Source organism: Neodiprion virginianus, chromosome 4 (genome assembly GCF_021901495.1).
Source record: "Neodiprion virginianus isolate iyNeoVirg1 chromosome 4, iyNeoVirg1.1, whole genome shotgun sequence".
NCBI lineage: Eukaryota > Metazoa > Arthropoda > Insecta > Hymenoptera > Diprionidae > Neodiprion > Neodiprion virginianus.
This window is the reverse complement of record NC_060880.1, coordinates 40,920,323-40,944,104: the sequence shown is the minus strand read 5'-3', so window position 1 is coordinate 40,944,104 and position 23,782 is coordinate 40,920,323. Positions and strand designations below refer to the sequence as shown.

Genomic DNA, 23,782 nt, shown 5'->3' with positions numbered 1-23,782 from the left:
CCTGGTAACAAATGCTTCGCACCATACAGTGTGGTACAAAATTCTTTGTAACTCTGTCATTTTAAAACCTCATTTTGACCTTATATTTGGGAAGGGGTTAGATAAAGATCTGAGCTTCGTGAAAATGCAGAAGAAATGCGAAATTTTGTCATTTTAATGTACCCATCCTCCTCAAATCATACGATTTACGTCAAACCTCGCCTGAACCTATACGCGTGATCAGGGTTTGCAAAAAATTTGCGAGAAAAGGACTGACGAATATGCTAAAAGCCGTTACGGGGCGTGAACACATTCCGTTTCAATCCTACGTCGGGGTCCATGACCAGCGGTTCCATATCGTCGCTTGTGCATGCATCGTATAGACGCGTTAATATTTGCACTGTGTCACATGTCGAAAGTCCGGCAATGAATGCACTGCAAATTTGAGCTCAGCTTCAAAGCTCCAAGAGGGCAGTAGTAACAGTCAAACCGTTGATTGGCACTGCAAATCAATCCCATTGATCAGTACGCGCGTCATTCGCGCCGCGGTCTGTTCTATTAATTCTTCCGTATAGCGCGTTTCGACGCTTTAAATTCATCCCTGAGTGATAATTGTACGTCACGCGAGGAACAAGAATTTCAAAAAGCAAGTATTAACCATAGTCTGATACGTACTAAACATTGGACTCGCAATTATGTTAGTTCTTTCGACCGTTCATGTGGCTTTGAAAGCGAAACACCGCAACGACATCCAGCTTCGTCTACTACGTGATGATGTAACGTTGAGCGCGTCTTATCTTCTGCCGCCCGGTTTGCAGTTTGTTCAATTTTCTGGCTTAATCGATTTGTTCAATCGCATTTCATCGATCACCAAACAATTATCTCTGTAAACGATCGTTACTCACTTCCAGGGCTCATTGTCAGAGGATCGTTCCCTCATGTTCGCCACAGCCATGCAATACACCCTTCTGATGCGACCACGGGATCCACGCACAAGTTATTAAGGTAGACGCCTCCCCTTTCACTGCTGCTTTTCATTCTCCCCTTGATCCATTTCTCACCCACCAACCAATAAAGAATTTCGCTTTCAGCTATAAGTCATCTTTATTCTGTTCTCATGGTGGCGTTTTGACATGTGAGAGTAAGTGGCTGAGGGTCGTTGTCAGCACCTCCCCTCTCTCCCACTCTCTCTACTGCACATTACCAGACGAAGCCATGGAAGGAACGATTACGGAATGAAGCGACTGCAGAAAAAGATATATTCTACCCAGATTCCGCTATAAGGTGAGCAAAGTATTTTGACTTTTTCAAATCGAAGCCGAGTAGGCTCGAGAAATGTAAAACCGAGAGAAAGACATGCGGGAAAATGAAAGGTGTCGGTGCCGTCAGAGGAAGAGGAAGCAGCGCGACTAAACTGGTCTCGGCTCGCCACCAATTGCGACATCCTCTTATGCGGCGTTAAGCACTGGGAACTTCCGTCGCATCATCGTCGCGACGTCACCGAAGGAAGCTGCCAAGACGTTCTCACCCACGCTCATCTCCGGTGTCCGAGCGATTAGGGGTCTTCGCTCCGCGCTTTCATCGGCAGCAGGACTCCAATTCTCTCCTCTCCACCTTCCGCTACGTGCGTCGGTTCGTCAACCCTTCGTCTCGTTCCCAAAGCTTTTAATTCCCTCATAACACGTGTGCGCACTTTGACAAATGCATTCGACACTTTCCGTCTCACACCGACAACACCGCGCTGAGAATTACGAAGATGCACAGAGAGTTTGGGAAAAGGGCCTTTAAAATGGGGGTAAAGCTTGGACGGTCTAGGATCACACCTATTTTTAGGAGTTTTTTTTTTACAGGAAAGGAAAATACAGCTTATCCTTCCCATAAAGGGGTGACCTGTACAATTTCGACGTTGACGTATATATCGCCAAATATTAAAGTCCACGTACCTCAGAATCGAATAAGTGCCTTACAGTCCCATTCTATACACAATTCTGAACAAAAACATTTGTATGCATTTTCACTTGACGCATGAATAAAGAAACGAAATACGTAATAGTAAATTCGTAGAGTTCATGACACATCTTTACTTCTGCGTCAAATGAAGACAAATTGGAGAGTTCTTGTTCAGAATTGTATATAGAATGGGGCTGTTGAGCCCTTTTTCGCGTTTGAGATACACAGACTTCGATATTGGAGATATATACGTCATCGTCGAAATCGACTAAGGCACCCCCTTAACACCATCCCGATATCTGGCCGGCTTTTACGCGGATTCTCAGAGGGCTCAGCATTGCCGGGTAGCAGTGGCACGGAATTAACGGGTGTTTGTTAGCTACCACGCGAATGCGAAATGAAGGCGTGTTCATAAGCCTGTCGAGCACCTGCTACAGCGGTTGGGTGTAATTTATTTAGAGCAAAGGTGCGCGTGGCGCGAGCTTCATTCAATCAACCTGTATTTTCATAATTAATTGGTTATTGTGCTAAGCCTGGTGGCGTAAACTGATTATTCAAACCACGCTCCAGCGTTACGTTCCGGTATCAGTCGATGTCGTCAATTCGACGAACGCATGCGGGTTGCACACGGTGAATCGGGATACAAAAATGGAAGAGATGGCCAACTAGAACGTATAACATGGGAAACAATACGATGAGAAATTTCTGTTTCCAACATGAAAGGTGTCCCGGGTCGATTTCTAAGATTTTATTTCTTTCGTAACATGTTATAGTAGACTAAAAACTAAGCACACGTACTTTCTTTTATCTGCCATCAAGCACGTTAAGGGGGCGATACCACCCTACAAAGTAAGGCATGGCACAGCGCGATTTGGCGGTTTCACCCAAAAAAACACAATATTTTTTAACCAATCCAACTGGAAAAGTTTTCTCATAACGAGAAACGAAAAATGTAATTTTCTTACTTAAAAAAGGAAAGAAAATGGCCAAATCACCCCTTGACATGTCTTACTTTGGAGAGTAGTTTCACCTCTTCAAAGTGTTCGATGGCAGATTAAAAAAAATACTTCTCGCTCAGTTTTTAGTCTACTATAACATATTACAGAAGAAACTAAATCGGAGATATCGACCTCCGATCCCTTCCTTGTAAGTTGAGTAAATTTTCCCATGGGTTGGACAATTGTTGCTTTTAGATATCTCATTGTCCATAAATGCAAATAAAGTTCCTTGTGTTCCGTCTTGACTGGTTGAGTTCTTGCTGAAACGAGTGAAGGGCACAAAATATGAGAAACGCGACTGCGGAAACCCTGCATTGTCAATGTTCATCACGAATGTGGAAGACGTGCAGAGTCCATTTTGGAAATGGACACTCCGAAGACTGTTACATAATCGGTGTGAGGGCACCTTTACCGTGCCGCCAAAACCCGTAACCAAGAAAGCAGTTCACTCAATTTCACCCGGTACAACGAGATCAATGATTTCACGTCGTGCATACAGCTTGGTAACTTCGTGAATCGTGAAAATAATTCGGATCAACGCAGCACTGAAAGTCGTATACCAGAAGGGGATGCGGACGAGGTTATGAAGTTTCAGCAATTCGGCAACATAAAAGCACAATGAAGCTGCAATGCCTTTCGCCGAGTTTTCTCCCGGAAAGTTGGGAGTATAAGGTATAATAAATTATTGAACTGCCTGCCCCCGGGAAGCCGCTTCTCGTTGGTTGTCGGCGCTACACGTATTACCAAATCAATGTATCGATTTATTCCTATTTTTCCCCCGGCGGGTTCGCACGGTTGTAGTTATACGGTGCGCCGATTCAAACGAGTCGACGTGAAACGAACGGTGGCTACGTAGGATTTGGGTTGACTGTCGTACAAACCGCAACGTTTGAGTCAAGCCCCTTATTTCCTCGTTTAGCCTGTCACGTAACATTTTCACGTTATATCGCGCTGATATTATCATTACATCATCATTAAGTTAGAATTCATTGTCTGTATTCCATCAGCATTCATTCTTCTTACTGTGTGCAGTATTTAAAGGGTTTCACCCAGTCAGGATTTTTAAAAAATCCGTTTCTTTTTTTCTTTAGATTTCATTTTTGTAATGTACATACATTCAATGTTCACAGAAAATTTCATATCGATCCGAAAAATATTCTTGAAGGTAGACGCCCATTTATAATATAAAGGCGACCCGGGGCATTTGAAAGTGCTTTTGAAACTTTGAACGCGGTTTTCCAAAGACTATGTTTTGAAAATCGGTGAGCAAGATTTTTCGGAAATGGCTGAATTGATCAGTTTCAAATTTTTACACGAGCTTTATGAATATGTTTTCCAGTACTTCATCAAAGGTTGTTTTTCGACGATAAATATTGTCATTTTATAAACAAATTAGGACGAAAATTTTTATGGAAAATGAATATTTTTTTTTTCTTTTGAGAAACCGCCGTTTTGTTAAAATTAATATTTTGCTTATTCATTCGATCGAACACCAGATAATACCTTATATTGATTAAATCTTTTTTGCGTTTTCATTTCGGATGATTTGGTCTAGAGACATCCTGCTCGTCGCATGATACCTTTTTTTAAAAGTGTTTCCGGAAATCGGCTGTAGCAGCTGTAAAAATCGTTATTTCTACAAATAAAAAATATCAGAACGAAGTTCAATGTTACCCCAATATGTATATAAATTTTGATATTAATAAATTGAAATGTCTCTTCATGAAAAATCCTTATAGAATCGCGTTTTTCGACCTCCTGACTATCTATAACCTCCTAATAGTTATGGGTGAAATTCTAGGATCATTCTTCTTGCAGTTCAGCAGCGCACTATACACTATGCATATAATATTATAAGAAGTAGCTAATAGACGTAGTTACAATTTCGCCAATGAAGATCAAGAGCCGTGTGAAACAGCGAAGTTTATTTCCGTTTAAGAATTTTCGAGTCAAGCTTTATATCTTCATTATGTACCGCCCGCTTGTTTTCACGCAACTGCGTCTTCGATCGCAAATGATGAATGAAGTGAAATGATCCCTAGCAGCCTTGAACGGTCATTTATTACCACTGATATGATAAACGCAGTTAGCAAGACATTAATTACAAATTTACAAATACTGGTTTTTTTCAACGACGCGATCTATATTTCCCCCCGCATAACGATTTCAGAGGTCAACTCGACGCCGCGATGTAATCTCCGTCGTTATGTTGTTATTAATTATCGTAACATCATTATCTTCACGACGTAATTACGTTCGGTATAATTTCATTCGCAAACATGTTGTACGTATAATACGGTACGGGGTGGCCGTAAACGTGTGTGGCAATGGCGCCGACCTCATGCAAGCTCCATGCTAGGCATCACTCGTTGTTATAGCTGCATGGAGATTGTCCTCCGTCGCTCAAATTCTGAACACACCGCCGCGTGTCGAACCGACGAAACCGATATTAGGTACCCAACAGTTGCAGGGCCCTGCAAGTATACACGTGCAACAACAGCAATATAATTCTGTTCGGATCAGGAATGGATTCGATCATCACGTCAGTGTCGAATCCCCCGTGAACCGAAAGATCAATAAATAATAGAGTCGAGTTTGGTTGAGGCGAGTCGAACCCAAGCCGCAAGTAAAGATGGGAATCAACGGCTAAGATTTTATTATCGGGATATTTTTTCACCTTTCAAGGCGAAGAAGCTCCACCAAGAATACGAGCAGCAGGCGATGTGTGCAATGTTACAGGTACCTACGGCGACATCTGCAATCCGAGTAAAATAAGTCAAAACAATGTTACCTAGAGACAGCCAAGTGTCGAATAACCGCTTATGAGAGCGACTAGAGTCATGGATGACGGATTTTCAGAGGTTGGCCTCCCGGGTTATTGTAGATGTTGTCTACGAGTTATGGATCAATTCTACTCTCAGCGTAATATGATAATCATGTCGCAAATGTCATGATATTGAACACCAATTAACTCTGGATCCTGTGGTACAACGGTGAAGACTGTTATCCACAACCATTCGTCAACTCCGAAGCACGTAGGCAGCTGGTCAAACATCTCCACCTGCCATTACAAGTTTTAGTCGCATTGCGTCACAATTAGTAAGCATCGTCAATTTCTTGAGTCAAGTACTACAAATCTACGAACGCGTTAACTGTAATCAAATTATCATAATTTGGAGAATCCTGTGTTTCTAGCGTCCAACCTCGTTTGAGTACTTAGCGTCACTGTTAAACAGAGTTACCTATTTATTTGTTTTTCGTCGAATTCAAATATCAACTTTATTGAAACAAACTTAATCACGGAATTTACACTTTCCAAGCTGATCGGCGTGTTTCAAAGTGTATAGATGAATGAATGATTGTAAGCTCTTCTTCGTATTACTATACCTGTGTCGAATTGATTAACATCATCAGTATGGTCGAATAAATCAAACATACACAATGTTTTCTTCCTTTTTATTTTACCGATACCAAAATATAAACCTATACATCTGAATTTTAATTAAAATAATTCCCCTTTCTTTTCTTTCTTCAACTTCGCTTTAGGTAAATAATAATGCCGTTACGGAAAGTAACGCTGAGATTGGGGCTTCGGATTCGATTTTTCCAACCAATTAGCCGCATGTCGAAATAGCGTATAATACGTATCTTGTTTGTACGTATATTGTGTATATGTATACATACATACACGTGTTTCGTATTTTCCGGTGCCCACACACTTGCCGTAGAGACGAGGGAAAAAATCACGATGTTATGTCAAATCATCCAAACACACGCCTCGAGATGTGCTCACAAATCATGTATCTCGGGTTTCTTGGGTTTTCGATGTTCCGAGAAGAGGTTTAAGAAGATGAACGAATAAAACGGGCCCTTGTCGATCTCGGAAAGAATGGGAGAACGCGTCCCCTGAGATCCTCCGAGTCTGTGAGAATCGATCATCGCGAAGCTGTAGATTTGATAAGAGAGATAAACCGAGAAATTTTACTCAATTATTATTCGGAGTAGATTGGAAACTCTACTTGGACTACAGCTATACATCCACGAAATTCAATTTATGTTTTGTTACGAAGCGTTAGATCCGCCGGGAACGCTTGAAATGCACTGTGGTTGATATCGCGCAACTGTTCCTTAATGTCAAACACAATCTATTAAGGGACCATGCTACAAAAATAGCTGATTATCGCAATTTTTTTTTTATATTCGCAACGGTTAAAACACGCTGATTAATCTGTTTTTTTTTATGTCAAATCAAAGCACTCGTGAAGAACACAAAATAAATTTTTAAACGTTTGTATTTATTTTTTTTTTAACATTTTTCTGTAACGGTTTTCTCGAAAGGTGGTTTTTCAAAACGGTGCACACTCTCAAACGAAGAGTTTTCAATTTATGCGTCTCAAATTTGAACACAATATTCCTCACGCCATTCTTTATACTGCTAAGAGTTTTCCTTTTTTTTTTTTTTTGGAGATCTTCATATTTCTTTCAACGACAAACTTTGTAAAAAATTGGCTACATTCGATACTTTTTCTTCAAACAGCCGCCACTTTGTCAATTTTGGTTAGAAAAAAACTCTATAGCAAGATAGCGGCTTTCATAATGATTAATAATCTCTTTGCAAATTTTGCTTGAGATAATATGTACAGCCACAATTGTTTACACCTTGAGAGCTCTTTTTTCAAAGTCATTTTGAGCCTTGTAAAATAAATGTGAAGAAAATAAAAGTAAAAGTTTAAAAATTCATTTTCTATTCTTCGTCAATGGTTTGATTTGATGTGCAAAAAAAAATCAAACTGATCAGCGTATTTCAATCATCCAAAAAGAAACGCGAAAGTCACTTAATTTTCGACCCGTTATACTAGCATGCTCCCTTAAGTTTCTCCACGTGAACTCTGCCCTCTCAATCTTCCTTTCTTTTATTCAGATAAGGTGACTGCAAATACTTGCGTTATTTGGACCCATAATAACTCGAAGGTGCAATCTTTTGTGGTCGTGACCTCGTCGGTACATTTCGCATGCAGGTGAGGCGATAAGGTAATCCTAAGTGCTTCTGGAAAGTCAATGTCGGGCCCTTCGCTGTGAGGGTGTTTCAAATATTTAGGGACTCTAAGTCGTGTGATAGGTAACCTGAACATTCGTGAATTCTAGGCATACCGTCTCTCTGTCTCCCTGTGATGTATTATTTATCGCGCTGAGCAGCCATCCCCTCACGAAATCGATGCGACATACGAACATTCGTAGATATCTATAGGTTCGGGTGGATAACGGAGCACGTCATTCATTTTCCTTGATGCTCACTCATCTCGAATTTGCACAACTACTCTCGAATAGCGCACTCCATCTTTCTTGCCAATTCGAAATGCCAGTGGCGAGGTACTTCATTGGTCAGATAATGACTACGCCGTTTTGCAACAATTTGATGGTAAATAATTTTTCTTGTGTTCAATTACACTCCAAATATAAAAACAAAAAAAAAAAAAAAAGAAATCGTACGGTATCCGATCCTGTTTTACATCTTATCTCACGAAGAACGGAAATTTTTTTGTTTTCACGTACGATTTGTATGCTGGGTAAACATGTAGCAATAATTAGATGTGACACTGATTGAACTTGCAGCAACTAACGAGACGGCAATCAATACAATGCAGAAATGTCCAGCGCCATGAGGACATGTTGTATTTGCATTCAAGTCCATTACCAGATCCTTCACTCAAATCTCTGAACCAGATGAGAATGCATTTTGTACTCCGAGTGAACTGTTACTATAAATGCAAATCGTTTCGTGAAAAACAATTTCTAATTTGTTGTAGCCGCGCTGGGGGACGACGATGAAAGAAGAATTAAAATTTTTCCGAAGCAAAAACGTACCGTAATGCAGCAGGGATTCACGGTTATTGATGCAACGATGCCAAGTCCCACACCTACCGTTGAAAATTTTCACTGACAGACACTCGTATAGCGCAGAACGTCGAAGTTCCAGCACCGGGGAAGCCATTTGCGAAAAATACCATCAGCTGGTAAAAGCGAAATCTACTCACCATGTCCTCTACATGAATGATCCTTAAAAGTTGAAAACGGAAAAAAAGTATAAAGAGAAACGGGTTGGCAGGAGAGCATGAAAGCGTAAAAACACTCGATGCATTTACTTCGCGCCTCACTTGGTTATATCGAAGTTGCATTGCCTGTGGCTACAGCAATGACGCGATGCATGCGGCGAAAGCATTTCAACCATCGATTGTCGTGGTCTTCGAGTGCAAATTGCTTTTTGCTCTTGACGAGTAATAGTGATTGCAGAGTAAAAGGTATTGCGCACCCTCCATGTATCGCATATCGACAAGTCTAATACGCTACGAACTTGCTTCCAATCAGGTCTTCCCAAGAACGCGGTTCGCTAAACTAAACTAATTATTACAAATTAAATTTTGAACAATTGAGTGGGCCGTGATACACTTCCAGGAAAAAAAAAATGACACATTTTTTAATTCATTTTCCACGTGCCACTTTTAAAACTCCACCATTTTCCACCGTTTTTTTTTTTTTTTTTAAATTCATTTTTACGTACCACTTTTGAAATTCCACTCTTTGTGAGCCTACCTTCGCCTAAGCTCTCGCAACAAAGCGGACGAAATTAGATGAGCATTCTTTTTCATTTCGACGTCACTCCCGTACCAAGTTACTTCGGAGTAAAAAAAAATTACTCGCGAATCCGCCAGCTCACTCAGTCACGCCATCCTGCATTCAGAGTCAGTGATGTTAGTTAATAAACGAGGATAAGGCGTCAGTGTCAATTTTCAACATGCGCGATCAGTTACACGCTATGCATATGGATGAGGAACGTACACGTGGAGTTGACGTAACGGGGATGGTGGCGTTTTCGATTTGCTCGAAATTTTCGCGAAACGTGCAGTCGCACATCAAACAGCGAGTTTTGATACACGTAGACAGCGGCCTAGATGTCCAATCTTCTCAAAATATAATATTCAGTGCTGTTCGAGTCGCGTATACGTGAAGGTACGAGAAGGCGACTCTTGATCGGCGAAAGCTGAACCTTTCATCCCTTTAATAAAGGTTGACTGAACTCCCAATCTCGAGGATTCCTGTAAATTTGACAAGATGTGGAGTAACGAATAGACCCGTCACGGATCCGTGATTCGAAAACGAAGAAACTGCCTTAGCGTTTTAAAAAATAAAAAAAAATTTACGTATTTTTTAAGGATCGGAAAAAAGCTCCGTGAGTTTTCTTGACCAAAATTGCTTGTTTAAATATTGTAAAACGTCGGCAAAGTTGAAGGAAGTGCCAAAAATGACGAAAAATAAGGTCTTCATTCCGCATGAAGAATGGCACCGCGAAGCCCATTTCCACGACTAAGGGTCTTTACGAGGAGTTTGAAAAATGTTTGGGGTGAAATTCACCCCAAGTGACCTATTACGGTTTATGAACAGAGCGGTGGTTCACTATATGAAAGATGGATGGTGCGGGGGAGAACTTCATGGTTAACTGGGTTACGATGACATAACATTTGGGGTGATCAAGCATCAATCGTCGATACACTTTTGCCAGAAAAAACAATTTCGAAAACGGACCCACACCGTGACGGAGGACCAACGACGCTATTTTCCTGCCGCTCTCTGACACTTCCATTTACTTGAAATCGTTCGTTATCTAAAGTGCCTACATGATATTTGTCAAGATATATTTTCGTGGGTGTTTTTTAGGGTTCCATACCTTGAAAGGAAAAGATGGAGCCCTTGTAGGATCACTTCCTTGTCGATCTGTCCGTCTGCCAAGACCCTTTTCTTCAGGAACACGTAGACGTATCAAGTTGAAATTAATATCAAACACGAACAATAACGTCTACGATCCCTTGGAGGTGTTAAAGATTCAAGCTTTCAAATGAACGCAATCAAACATACCGCCATTTATGTCACATATTTTGATACTACCAAACTCACTCGCCAAAACCTGTAGGGTACTTCCCGGTGACCAAGAATCATAAAATTTGGAGAGAAGCAAGGTCTCACAGTACAAGTGAAGAAAAAATTCCGATAATAGTTAACTTGTAGTTATGTGTAACATATAGAAAAAAAAACCAAGTTTGTACGGAATCGTCAAGGCGCGAGTTCTACTCGTAGTTGTCCGGTTTTTTTTTCTTCGTGTCCAATGTGTTTAAGGCCAGGAATGTCGGGATAGATCATCAATCCCATAGGTCATTAATTTGGGAAAATATAATCGGGGTGAGACTGGAAACGAGAAAATGGATAAAACCGCTCGAGCTTTACTGAGTGGTTAGTAAAGTGACAGAGACAGGCGTATCGATACGGAAGAAGAACGGTCCTCGTCTATACACATGGTTAGGTTATCCCACGTCTTTTTCCTTTCCTGCTTCTTCGTCTTCTTCTCATTACGCCACGTCCCTTTATCCCAGCTCAATCCTTTCAGTCTGATGCATCGGTTATGGGCTACACAGAGAGAGGTTCGTTCTTCCGCAGAATTAAATCTAACTAGATACGACGTAGCCAAAAGTTAACGATCGCTTTAGAGACGGTTCAACTGCCCGTGAGGATCGGCATCCTAAAGGACGGAAAACGCATCCGGTATTCGGCAGACATTCGACGAACGTTAGAAGGAAGACGTTCAAGGAAAGATCGATCAACGTAACGACAGTCGAAACACCATCGTCCTTGTCTCCGGCTACCACCACGGTATCCATTCGGTCCTCTGCTTCAGGATATGGACGTCGAAAATAAATCGACCTCACGTGCACCAGCCGTCGCAAGATTGTTCTTCCAGCCCCTCGACTTTCGCTACGCGGAATTTCCCGAGAGTATTCGACGGTTTGAACAAATACTCGTTACGGTGACATCACTTTTCGCTTTCAATACGACGTCTTTGAGTGCCGTTGGTGGTACACGCGAAACTGTCGTCCCGACACCTCTACACGAAATTAGTTCAACTTTACGAGGTTAAACGTCGAGCTTTACGACGCGTTTCATTGCCTCGCGTCTGGAGGGCCGAATGGTAGAATTTAATTACCATGTTGGCACTCGTTTGCGCTACTTTATTGTTTTGCCGAAAGCGGGAGCATTGGATATAAAGTCAGGTTAGATTGGCTTCCAAACTCGATTTTGATAGATTGCATCTATTATTCTCTTCGAAAAAATCTTGAGACCCATTCGGTTTCACCGGTACGAGTTAGCCGCTGAACAAAGTATGTTTTTTTCTGGATGGAATATGATTTTACAATCGCTACTCATTTCTCGCGTACCCCGGCGAGTGAGTCGCTACGTTTTTGCGTAACAAAAGCCGGGGGATTGGATCAGCTGGCATTGTATTGGATTTGACGAGACGCTCGCTTCAGCTGACAAAGCTGAAGAATACACACAGATCCCGAATCTGAAATCATGCATAAGGAATTGAAAAAAGAAAAAAAGAACACCAGAGCTTTAGAACGGGCACTCCACAAATATTAGTGCACGCATATTTCGGCAAAATGTTCACTTACACGTCTTCCCGGGAAACGAGAATGTCTGTACCGCGCAAAGGCGAGGAACGAGGATAAAAAAGTCAATTCCCTCCCAAAGAAATGGCTTCTGCCTCGGTGTGCAGAAGCGCCGAGCTCTACTCAGCCCAAGTCAATATTATCACGGTATAATATGTCCTGATGACGATATTATATTTGACTCGTCCCGTGGTAATAAGCCGCACCGAGGGGCTCCGTATAACGCGGTATACTTTTAGCCGAGTAAAACGGACCTGGAGGAAAAAGATTGCGAGCTAGATGAGCCGGCATCAGAGAAGCACGCCCCGCAGCTGCCGTGCCGGACTCGCGGCTAACTATATTGGATCAGAAAGAAGACAATAGGATTACTGACAAGGCGCTTCCTACTCAGAGGGACCCAATCATAGACTTAAGGGCCACGCCGCTGCAGCACAGAGCTGCTGGGCAGAGGATCAAGCTTTTAAATTCTGTGTAGCATAGATCTTGACCTCAAATTTTTACGCGGAAAATTCTTGGAAATGTAGATCCACTTACAAAAAAAAAAATTTTCTTTTAGTTACACACCAATCTCAGTGGGACAATGATAACGGAAAAAGAAACAACTGAACTAAGTAAGATTTTAAACTATGATTGGTGGAGACTTTAATTATCCATTGCTTCATATAACATCTATCTCAACATTTAGAAATATGGGGGCACTTGGATAAACATCGTCATTTATACATACTAGAAAAGAGAAGAATGCTGAATAGTAAAAATATTATATCAGTGAGGTTGACCATGTCGAATGCAAGGAGCAAGCGTGTTTGACAGAATACTAACCTTATGTACAAAAGCCAGAGCTTAAAATTGACATGAAGTTTGATATAAAAGTTCTGTCATAACCATTTAGAAGCGCCAGGTGTGTTTTCCCTCTTATGTTCCTTCTCTTCTACGTTTCCATTCGTTGACTAAAATTTGTAAATTAATGCGAACAAGGATTAAAATTTTTTGATTTGATAATAATTTTATGCTCTGTGCCTGAGTTTGGCACAACATCAACGACCGTTTCGAAGCTCGATCGATTTGGAAAACTCAAGAAAAACCATCCAGCCTCATTTCCAACTTTGTCCTGCAATCTCAGATTGCTCCGGAGGTGGAAATAACCACGCGATGGCATCACGAGGACGGATTCATTTCTTCTTCCACAGACAGTACAGATATTCATTTCACAGAAGCAATCGATTCGCCAGTAAATTAAAACTTAATTCCTTCACCCGCGATAACATTCGCAAATTAAACTTTTCATCGTAATTTCTCTCTAAGGAAAGGCAATTAGAATTTGTACCTGCCTATCAAAAATTAGCATTCATTCAAAGAATGATAGTAATCTTTTGTGGCGACTGGTTTGCGCAAGAAACATTATGACAGATACATCCGGAGAGGAAAACGGGATTGCACTCGGCTTTGATTCAATTAACAGTGATCTTAGCCGTTGAAATTCATTTCCTTTGCCGAAATCGGTGAAGACTCGAAGGACTTGAATTATATTTTCATCAATGTAAGGGCGTAGTAGCTTGTCGAAGATCCGTGAAGCGTCGGTTTCCTGCAGCTGTGCAAAAGCTGTCAGACAGAAAAACGCTCACCCCACCAACGCGGCACTCGTAGCTCAACTGGAAGCTCCAGACGTTAAACAGTGCAAGTATGCCGACTGCCGTCCAATTAACGTTGTCTTCAGCGACTGAAGTTTGGCACTCGACGAGCTAAAACTTTTGCAATTTCCACATGAGCATAAGGCGCGGAGGATGTCTTGTGTCTAGCCATGCGTATTCATAAGAGGTTCCAACTCAACGCCCGCACGCACGTACCTGTAAATACCGGTCGTTATCTAATCTGACGAGAATCAATTAGTTCAAATTTACCCAAAGTTTAACTCCACGCATCAGTGAACACCGCAATGAACACAACGTGGTTCCTAATCCACCTCGCGATTCGCGAGCTTGTTTACCTGCCTCGACATGCGTTGTTACTGGACTCGGATTTCTGCTCCGCGAAAAGCACACGCGAGCGCTGACTCTCACCCACACATTCGGTTTCCCGCGGCTTCATTGAACACATACCCGGTCCATGCAGCTCAAAATTGAAAGAAGCTGATTTCAGGCTCTGCTCAATGAAAACATATAATGCGGTGTACCGGAAACTCGAGAACATTGTTCCTGCAGCGAGCGGCTGTGACGTTCGTAAAGTGATTCACAAAATTCAGATGAGGAAACAGAGGCTTATAATTAAAAATTGCATATTTTTTAATCATTCGTAAAGTACACAGTATAGGGTTGTGTATGGAATAGCATATCGGGTAAATGGCCTCCACGGCTCGCTGGCACATACGCACTTTTCTGTTGAAATTTTCCATGAACTTTTCGCACGAATGTGGCTGAATTTCATTGATACAGCGCTCAATCGTCTTCTTCAGGGCGTCAGTGGTCGTGGGCTTGTCGGCATAAGCCTTAGACCTTAAAAAACCTCAAAGATAAAAGTCCAACGGTGTTAAATCATGTGATCTTGGCGGCCAATTCTGATCATCAAAACGGAAAATCGAAGGTGCAGGAAAATTTCGACAAAGACGTGTATGCCATCAAAGCCGTAGAGATCATTTACCCGATACGCTATTCCATTCATAACCTTGACATACCGTATGCTCTATGAATAAATAAAAAACTTACAATTTTTCAATTATAAACCTGTGTTTTCTATCAAAACTACTTCTTGCATGAATTTTGCGACTCCCTTTACATGCCCGCCAAAAAGAAACGACACCAGGCCACCAGTCTACACCTGACAATAGTCAAGAAGCGTGGGTGAAGTTTGGCCATACAGCTGCGATTCACACGCCCATAACTCTAATCCGATGCAACTGTACGATAGTTTAAAAAAAAAAAAGAAAAAAAAACGTTAATATCGAAATCATCTTTCGAAGAAGAATATTGAGTTCTTCGTTACATATCTGTTACACAATAATTTGCAGGTTCAAGGTGAGAATAAGGTGACAAGTTTCTATGAGCATTATACTTGATATGTCAGATAGTGCGCAAAGACGTTAATCCGCTTAATTCGATTCAATTCTCAGCTCACGCCGCATACGCTGGTCGTTGGTTATTCGTCGAGCCGAGATTTAACCGCTTATTAAGATAAATCGCCGCCGAGTGTCACCGAGGGATGAAGAGGCGGAGAGGTGGAGAGGGGCGAGGGTTGGCTCGAAAGGGGGCAGTTCCCCCATCGGTTGACCCAAGTTTCAGAGAGCTTTCGACTCCTCGGCAGCTTCGCACACGCGCAGGGACTAGACAGACATTTGAGGCATACGTCCCACCATTTCTTCGTCCACGGCCGACATCAAACGAGCTATTAGGGACTGCAGACCTCGGACAATTACGACGAAGACGAACCTTAGCCAATGACACAGTCGAGGGGGAAGACGAGCCAAAGGAGTCGAGGTTTAAGATAATAATCTGGAGTATCCAGTAAATAAGCAGTAATACTGATGACAGAAGTTACTCGGCAATTTTTTTTCAACCTTCTTGAATTCGCGGCCATTTTACAGGTGGAAAAAAATCTATCAACCCCTTAGGTCCGTAATAGAACTACGTCAGTTATTTGAAAAACGACGTATTTAATTTTCAATGGTAAACATAGAAGCTAAGAAGAGAAATAGGCTCCAATTAGAAAATGATTTGATTATTCAAGTCTCAAAAATGCAGTGTAAGACATACAACCCTTGCTTTTCACTTTCACCCGGCTTGCGACCTACAGGTTGATAAACACTGTGCTACTGTATTCACCGGCAACTCACTTTCCCATTCTCTCACTATCTCCCCTTTTCACCTACTGTCACTCCCTGTTGCCATATTCTCCGTCACACTGTCAGCCAGGGCGAGAAGTTAATTCCGCTTAATAACGGTGGTCCAATTGCGCCATCAGCAAATCTGCGTTCGGCGCTCGAATTGATTCCAAACCAAAGTTGCTTACGAATCCAGGGAGGTCGCTTTGCGTTTGATGCACGGCTATCGGTCAACACGCGCTTGAACAGATGTCGAATCCATTCTCTACGTTGAGCTTGAGATTTCACTTCCTATTGCTCTTTCTCAAGCGTATTCATGAATTTATGCCATAACGTGTAAACTATTATCACAAGGCATCGTAAGAGCACGGAGCGTCTGAAACTGGAAAACAACTCCAAGGATACTGCAAGGCACTTTGTACTTACTGCTGTTTATACAGCCCATTCCGTTCCGATCGCGTTGTGTTTATGAAACTAGCAGTGGAGGTGTCACAGACACACATGCACGCGCACAAATACACCCAGCTGCCTACATGCGCTGAATCCAATTCCTCCGGCTAACGAAGTTTTAAAAGTTTCTCGTCCCCCGGCTGATACCAAAGATGCATGGCGCCTCGCTGAGCCAACAAGCGAGAGAATTTAATCCGAAGACGTTTGGGATTACTAACGCGGCATAATAACAACCTTTACCACTTTCCGTTCTCAACTCTCATTTTCTTTTAACTCATTTGCGACTATCTTTTGCATCTCAGATGCGTTTCCTCGTCGAATTACTGATCTGATTTTCTCATCCAAAGTCCAGCACGAAAGCTCGGCTTTCATTCATTTCGTCCGTACCTGTAAGAAGTTTCCATATCAGCTTAACGCTAGTCGGTTCAAGGTCTGTCATTCGCAGACGTTGTTGCCTCAAAAACTTCCTGATTGGAGAATAATCAATTTCACAATCTCAAACATGGCTTGGTTTACATACCCAACGCTTTGTTTGCAGAACCATATCCCAGATACGCATTTTTTCCTCTTACTCTCGGGAAAATTCGTTACACCGATCAAACAATTCTGAGATAATCCGACAATAAATTTATGAATAAAATGCAAAGAACGAGGAAATCTGAAGAGGAAATATTCTATGCTTGTAAATCCTCGTAGGTGTTTGAACAGAGAAGTAATTTTTCTCCAACATTTTCCATTCGAATTCAATAAATGGGGTGCCATACGTCAAGTGAAATTTTTTTAAATGAAACTAAAACACAGTCTTTACCACATATATATGAACGTCGAATTTGGACCGTCGGATATGTAACAGTTTCCCCAAAAAAATGACCTTTCCATTACGTCTGGCAAATCGATGCAACACGGTGTGAAATGTTTTCCCACGAGAAATCGTGGTTCAATCGACACTTCAAAGCTCGTGAATCTACGAACTCTAATTTACATCTCGTTTCCGAAAATACCAGGAGAGGAGGTACGAGAATTTAAATCTGTAAAAGATGCATTCCCTCCCTTTATCCGGAGTAAATTGAAAAATCAGGGGCAGTTAGAATTCGGGTGACGCGTATCTGGAGGCAACGGAGTGACGAGGGGCCCGAAGCCTTTGTAACGCTCCTCGAAACGCGAAATGGCTCTGAAGCAGCATCGACTGTATTTTTTTCCGAGCAACGAATCGATAACACCGGTATCGTCAGACTGCGCGTTTGAAAATTTCCGCCGAGCAAAAGAAGCTGGAAATTCGGTTTTGGCGAAAAGACGAATGCGAAGGAGTGAGATAAAAAATGGGACGAGAATGGGAAAGGAAAGCGAGGCAAGGGAACGGAAATAAAAAGCTACAACGAGTAGGCCGATACGGACATATTTTTTCTCCTTCACAGGCGTTTCCTCCCTCCCGAGTTTCCGTTCCACCACCTATGGATACGGCTCGACTCGCCTCCCGGGTAAATTATGGCTCCGTGTATTCGCCTCGTGTGTTCCTGCACGATACGTGCCCTCATAGCGTGACAAAACAGCAGTCAATGGCTCGGAAGCAACGCGTCCGTTCCGTTCCGGCATCACGCGATCTTCAAGTCTTCAGCTTTAGGATCAAACGCGACGACTACACGAGACGAACATTTCAGTTGGGAGTTGATGATACGTACCTGGTAAATTGTCTCGTGCACTCGCGGACAAATGTAGGAACTGAATATTTCTTCCTTGATTACACAAAGCCGAGAAGATAAAGAGGCTTTGGGCGGAGGCTAATCCGACCTGATAAATCACCTGGCAAATAGCTACTGCACGAGCTAACCCGAGATAAGTAGTATTTAATAGCCCCATATCTTAGGACAACAGACGCAAGGGATGGATTCTGATTGCTAAGAAAGCCGAATTCTTTCGCAGATAAAACTTGTAGTTAGACTCTTTGAATCTCCGGTGTAACCAAATAATGGATAAGGTTGCTAACCTTTTTTTTTTTTTTATCGAATAATAGCGCTTTGTTTGTAACAAGTAGAATCTGGGGGTTATATTTTGCATTACTTATTACCGCAGTTTTTATGAAGCGAAAAAATCTTGAAGGTTTCATAATATTGAATCCGAGAGCGATGTGCGTCGTAGGAAGTGACAAAGATCGTTTTGGTAATGCGAGAACAGGTATGGAGCAGATTACACTTACAGCTTCTACGGTTAAAATCGATCAATGAAATGAAAGATGAAAAACCGGTCAGAATTCAAACGGCTTTAACTGGGCTAATCGGTGAAGCAATGTCTATCTTTCGGCTGCCCATGCCGATAGAAAATGAATGAAAACGAGTGGCTTTCAATAAACTATATCAGTTTTTATCGGACTGAATGAGATATAATCAGAATGTTATAATTTTTTTTCTACAAGAAACGATAGAATCCGATAAAAATTGATCAATACAACGGGTCGGTTCCGATAGAAATTCAATGGGAAATATCGTGGATAGAAATCCTATTAAAATCGACAGAAAATATCAATCGGTTTTAATTATTTCTCTGAATCATGGGCGGTATTCGAGGATTAAAACGGCTGGGTAATTGATGTTGGGATTAGAGAAATGCTTGTGAATATCCTGGTCGGTAAGTAAGCCTTCCAAGCGGATTTCATTCCGTCACCGGAAATCTTTAAATGCCGTGTTTACGTATAGTTTCCAACTGGTGATCGAAAGCCTTCGGCAAGCTCGTCAATCCCGGCAGCTTTGAAGGGAGCTTACAAATCAAAACCCGGCTTTGTGTTTACAATATATAGCATAATATAACAGGCGTAATGGCAGCTGTACAGCCTGTTAAACACCGCCAGCTTCTCAGACCCCGAACGGCGCATTTTGGATCCAAAGGACCCTTTGTACCTTCAAATTGAAATGTAATTGCCGTATCGACCCCTGCCTAGAAGCCCAGTAAGATCCCAATGCGAGGCTACGTGACTGGAATCAGCCTTGTACTTGTCCCACTTATTCCCGCGAGCCGCCCTAGAGAATTAAAATGCGAATATCATTGGCCGAAACTAGGACGAGAAAGGATATTCCGCGCCAGGATGTTCGAGAAAAAACGTTCCTCCGTGACGGAGCCGAGCCACACATCTCGAATCCCTGATCTCTTTTTTATCGCCCAACGAATCAGCGAATTTTTGCCAAATATTTCACTCATTTCGTGCCGGTTCATCCGCGATATCGTCGATTCCCTTCAGACGGTATAATTGCGACTCGAATAAACCTCCGTTCAATCCAGCTGGCACGAGCTCGTGACATCTGCCGTTGGCAAACAAGAGGACTTGTCACACAATGGCAGCTCTGCTGAATCCCCTGCAAGCCAGAGGTGTCGAGGGTGTATCAAAGATGTATATGATGCCGGAGAAAAAATTGTCAGCACAAGGCACGGCGTGACGTGGTGGACGTTGAGAAGCAGCAGAGAGGATTCGCGTAGACGAACGTGAGGCGAGGAAAGTACAGGAAATAAAATATTATATGTGAGATACGCGCAGAGGCTTGGAACTATTGCCAAGAGCAACATCGAGTCACTTCCGGGATAAGAGTTTTTCACGTTTTGGTTGCTGGAAATTTCAACTTTCGGTATGCCGATCGGTAAATTTGGACAGAGGGCATGTCGACGCCTCTTACGAAAAGTAGCACGCTCCAGATTTCATACGAAAACTAGCACGTTTCGATTTTCACCGCGAAAAATAACACGTTATCATACAAATTGGTAAGAGTGTAGTATTGCTGAGTATAAAAATCCAAAAAGACTGATTTAGTTAACTTCAATCAGATGCGATAGTTGATACACTCTTGTAGAAGGATTACGCGTAGTTTAGGTTAGAACGACTTGATATAAATATAATAAGACCAATTGATATTTGTATTGATAAAAGATCTGGAACAAATTTAAAACATCTGTAAAGAAGTTGAAAAAAAGCATTCATTTTTCCAAGATCTGCATCGACGACGCAATTACGGGGATATTTATAAGTTTGTTTTGACACGAACAAAACGCACTTCTGCATCCGCAAACCGACTTTCATTTCGACTACCGCACACCGCACAAATCGTCAGAAGATCCTTCTTGCACTAATCGAACCGTGATAGTTTTCACGGCAATGACTGCAGCATACTAGTTTTCGCAAGAGGCGTCGATGTGACGATTGAAAGATGACGAGATGAGTTCGGGTACGAAGTCAAGAGAAAACGAGAAAAGGACAGTTTATTACCGTACTTCGGTAAATATTTAAAAGACAAAAGAAGGAAATGAAAATTTTAATACATCACCGGCTGGACGTAAGAAGTTATTTGGAGGAAGGCAGGCTGGAAAATAAGTGACGAACGGTAGTTGAGAAGCCAGGGGGATACCGACCGAGAAGAAACGAGATTAAAGATCAATTTGCTGGGAATCCACTTACGACTATTCCTGGTATACGCCGAGGGAACGACGCGCAGGCACGAAGCATTAATGCTTGAAAGTAGCGACCAGCGGCGAGTTTCCGTGCGAAGCTTCGTGCAATGAGACCAAAAGTTTGCAGTCTCGCATCTGAGACTCGAGTTGGACTGCACGGAGCTTTTTTCTACAGTTTCGCAACCATCATGGACGAGTAAATTCATTTCAAACGTATACATACGTAAGAAGTTCTGCCGAGGGTAAAGCTCGAACTTTATCAGCACCCGAGGCGGCGGAGCTTTGTGTTTGTATAAAAAGGAGAAACGGAAATGAAAATATAGTTGTTACATGCTCGGTCGGTGCGTATTGCAAAAAAACTCTTCAAACTTTCGCTGGACAAAGAGCCGAGGGTCCCACATGTGCTCCCGACACGAGGACTCGGCACTTGAAGTAAAATCCAAATCAAGGATTCCTAATTTATAGTTTTTACTAGATTTGTATCTTTGAATATTCTGTTTCGATACCAATCAATCCAGCTTCGATTTTCAAGTTTCAAAGACTTTTTCCATTCAAAGCTTAAACAATTTTCAGGGAATGTTTTCTTTTTGTCATGTGAAATGAATTCGTTGATTCTTCTGAATACACATGAATTTTTAAAGAATTTGCTCATTATTTTGAAATTTCCGTTTTTGAAAATTTATGAAAGCTGTATTTACGAAACTATTCGTTCAACGCCCCGAAACACTTCCTGACTGTAATGTACGATGATTTTGCGAAAGCATATCCAAAATTCGTCATTTCTCCTCCATTTTTCGAAATTCAAAATTTTCGAAAACGGAAATCTCAAAATGATGAGAAAATTCATTAAAAATTCATGTGTAATCCGAAAAATGAACAAATTCATATTACATGCAAAAGAAAAACATTCCGTAAAATTTTTTTAAACAATGCTGTGTTTAAATAATTTATTAATAACTTATGTGCATCATTACTGTTCATATTTAATTTTCTTAACGTCTGTACCGTGGTTGATTTTTTTTCGATTTTCATTTCATCATATCGTATTCAATACCGTCGACGGAACTAATTTTTGGTTGAGACTGTACAGCGAATACATCCTTAAACAGTCCAAGCCCTCGGTAGCGTTTAGTTTAAGGAAGCACGGGATTATTTCAAATTACACCTGGCACTAGTCGCTAAAATGTAAATAGATGTAACTGATAATTTTGCAGTACGTTTCTTGGCCATTTATTTGCCGTCATTCCAGCCGCACGTCCTTGAAACGTTTAAAGATTTTGTCCCCGAATCATCGCTAAAGGAATATTAGCGACTAGTTGTGACCACTTAGCCGCCTAGCTATAATCAAAAATCGTATAAATCAACTTGCACGCGAGAAAATCTGTCGTGCTCATTCGCTTTACGATTCTTACAAAATCCGATCAATACGTCGCGCATGATAAGTTACCTATAACAATACCCTTTTTCGCCAATCGGTAAGCCGAATAAACTTTCGCTGGTTTCAGAAGAACACGCGTCCAGAATGTATTCTACATGTGATTCTCTACGAATGACGATGCATTCGTGGAAGTTGTTGCAGTAAAAAGAAAAAACGTACAATCACGACGGTCCGTCGATTCCTAGAATTATAATGCTCTGGATAAAATCTCAAATTCAGGACGAGTTCGCCACGTCGCGTTGCCTACGCTCATATATATAGTGCATATTATATGTCATACCAATTTGAAATGTCGTGTTTACACGCATCTACTATTTTATTGTTTGCCTACATTTATTACGAACGATAATAAAAGCAGCATTTCACCTCGCGGTTCTCGAGTTAGAAAAAGATGCATGCAAGAAATATCAACAAGTGAATAGCTGCTAATACCTGGTTTAAAAGTGGGTTACAGATCGGCTGTATAAGATGGATGGAGAAAAAAACATACAAATAAAATTGAGTACATTTACCATTTGAGGTGCTGGGATATGGAGGCGGCAGAAAGTAGACGTATCTGGAAATGAAAATAAAAAGAGATTATTCGTTACTTCCACAGCGTAGCTTTTCACTTTGAAAGTTATTTCATGTTTCGGGGAGTTGAAAAAAACGAAATTCAGAATCGAATAACTCTTCATTACTCGAGGTACGAGTTCGGAGTAATAAAAGCGCGCGATGTTCAACTCCGTGCATAACCTCTCGCATTACTAGAATTAAAATCCGCCACACGGCAATACGGCATCAGTCATGAAAGGGTTCAAAGGTGTCACCTTTAAATTTTAAACGGGGTCCTGCGGCCGCGTAGAGCGGCTGGCGGTTACGGCTCGCCGGTTAAATTTCGTGAGAGAAAATAAAAAGGGTGGAACAAAAATGACTGAAGAAAATCTGAATGAAAAGATGAAAAACGAGTGGAACAAAACAAAGAAAAGGGAAAGGTGAACAGCGAACAACTGATTTATCGTTCGACACCAGCCCAGCAGTAAAGGGCTGTAGACGTATAATGGCCCCGTTGTTCAATCTTGCAGGGGTTACAGCGCCGCCTCGAGTGGTGCTCGCCTTGCAAGAATCGCTTAATTACTACGGAAAAAGTTGCGCTCGACAACATCCATAACCGTGGATTAAGGACTTTTCACTCTGGCGTTTCCCGAGGAAAAGCCCAAAAAGTCTCAATTACTTCGTAAGGGTGGCT

At 41.7% G+C, this 23,782-nt stretch overlaps 1 protein-coding gene across 6 annotated transcripts in view; it reads right to left on the bottom strand.

Moving 5' to 3' along the window:
- LOC124303857 (uncharacterized) overlaps nt 1–23,782 on the bottom strand; it is a 123,881-nt gene that overhangs the window by 54,933 nt on the left and 45,166 nt on the right. For 5 of the 6 annotated variants that reach the window (XM_046761617.1, XM_046761618.1, XM_046761619.1 and 2 more), the window contains one exon: nt 23,067–23,110. The gene's annotated coding sequence lies outside the window, so the exon portion shown is untranslated. Of the gene's footprint in view, nt 1–23,060; nt 23,111–23,782 lie in introns of all 6 variants that reach the window. The other variant, XM_046761620.1, reaches the window with a different exon arrangement.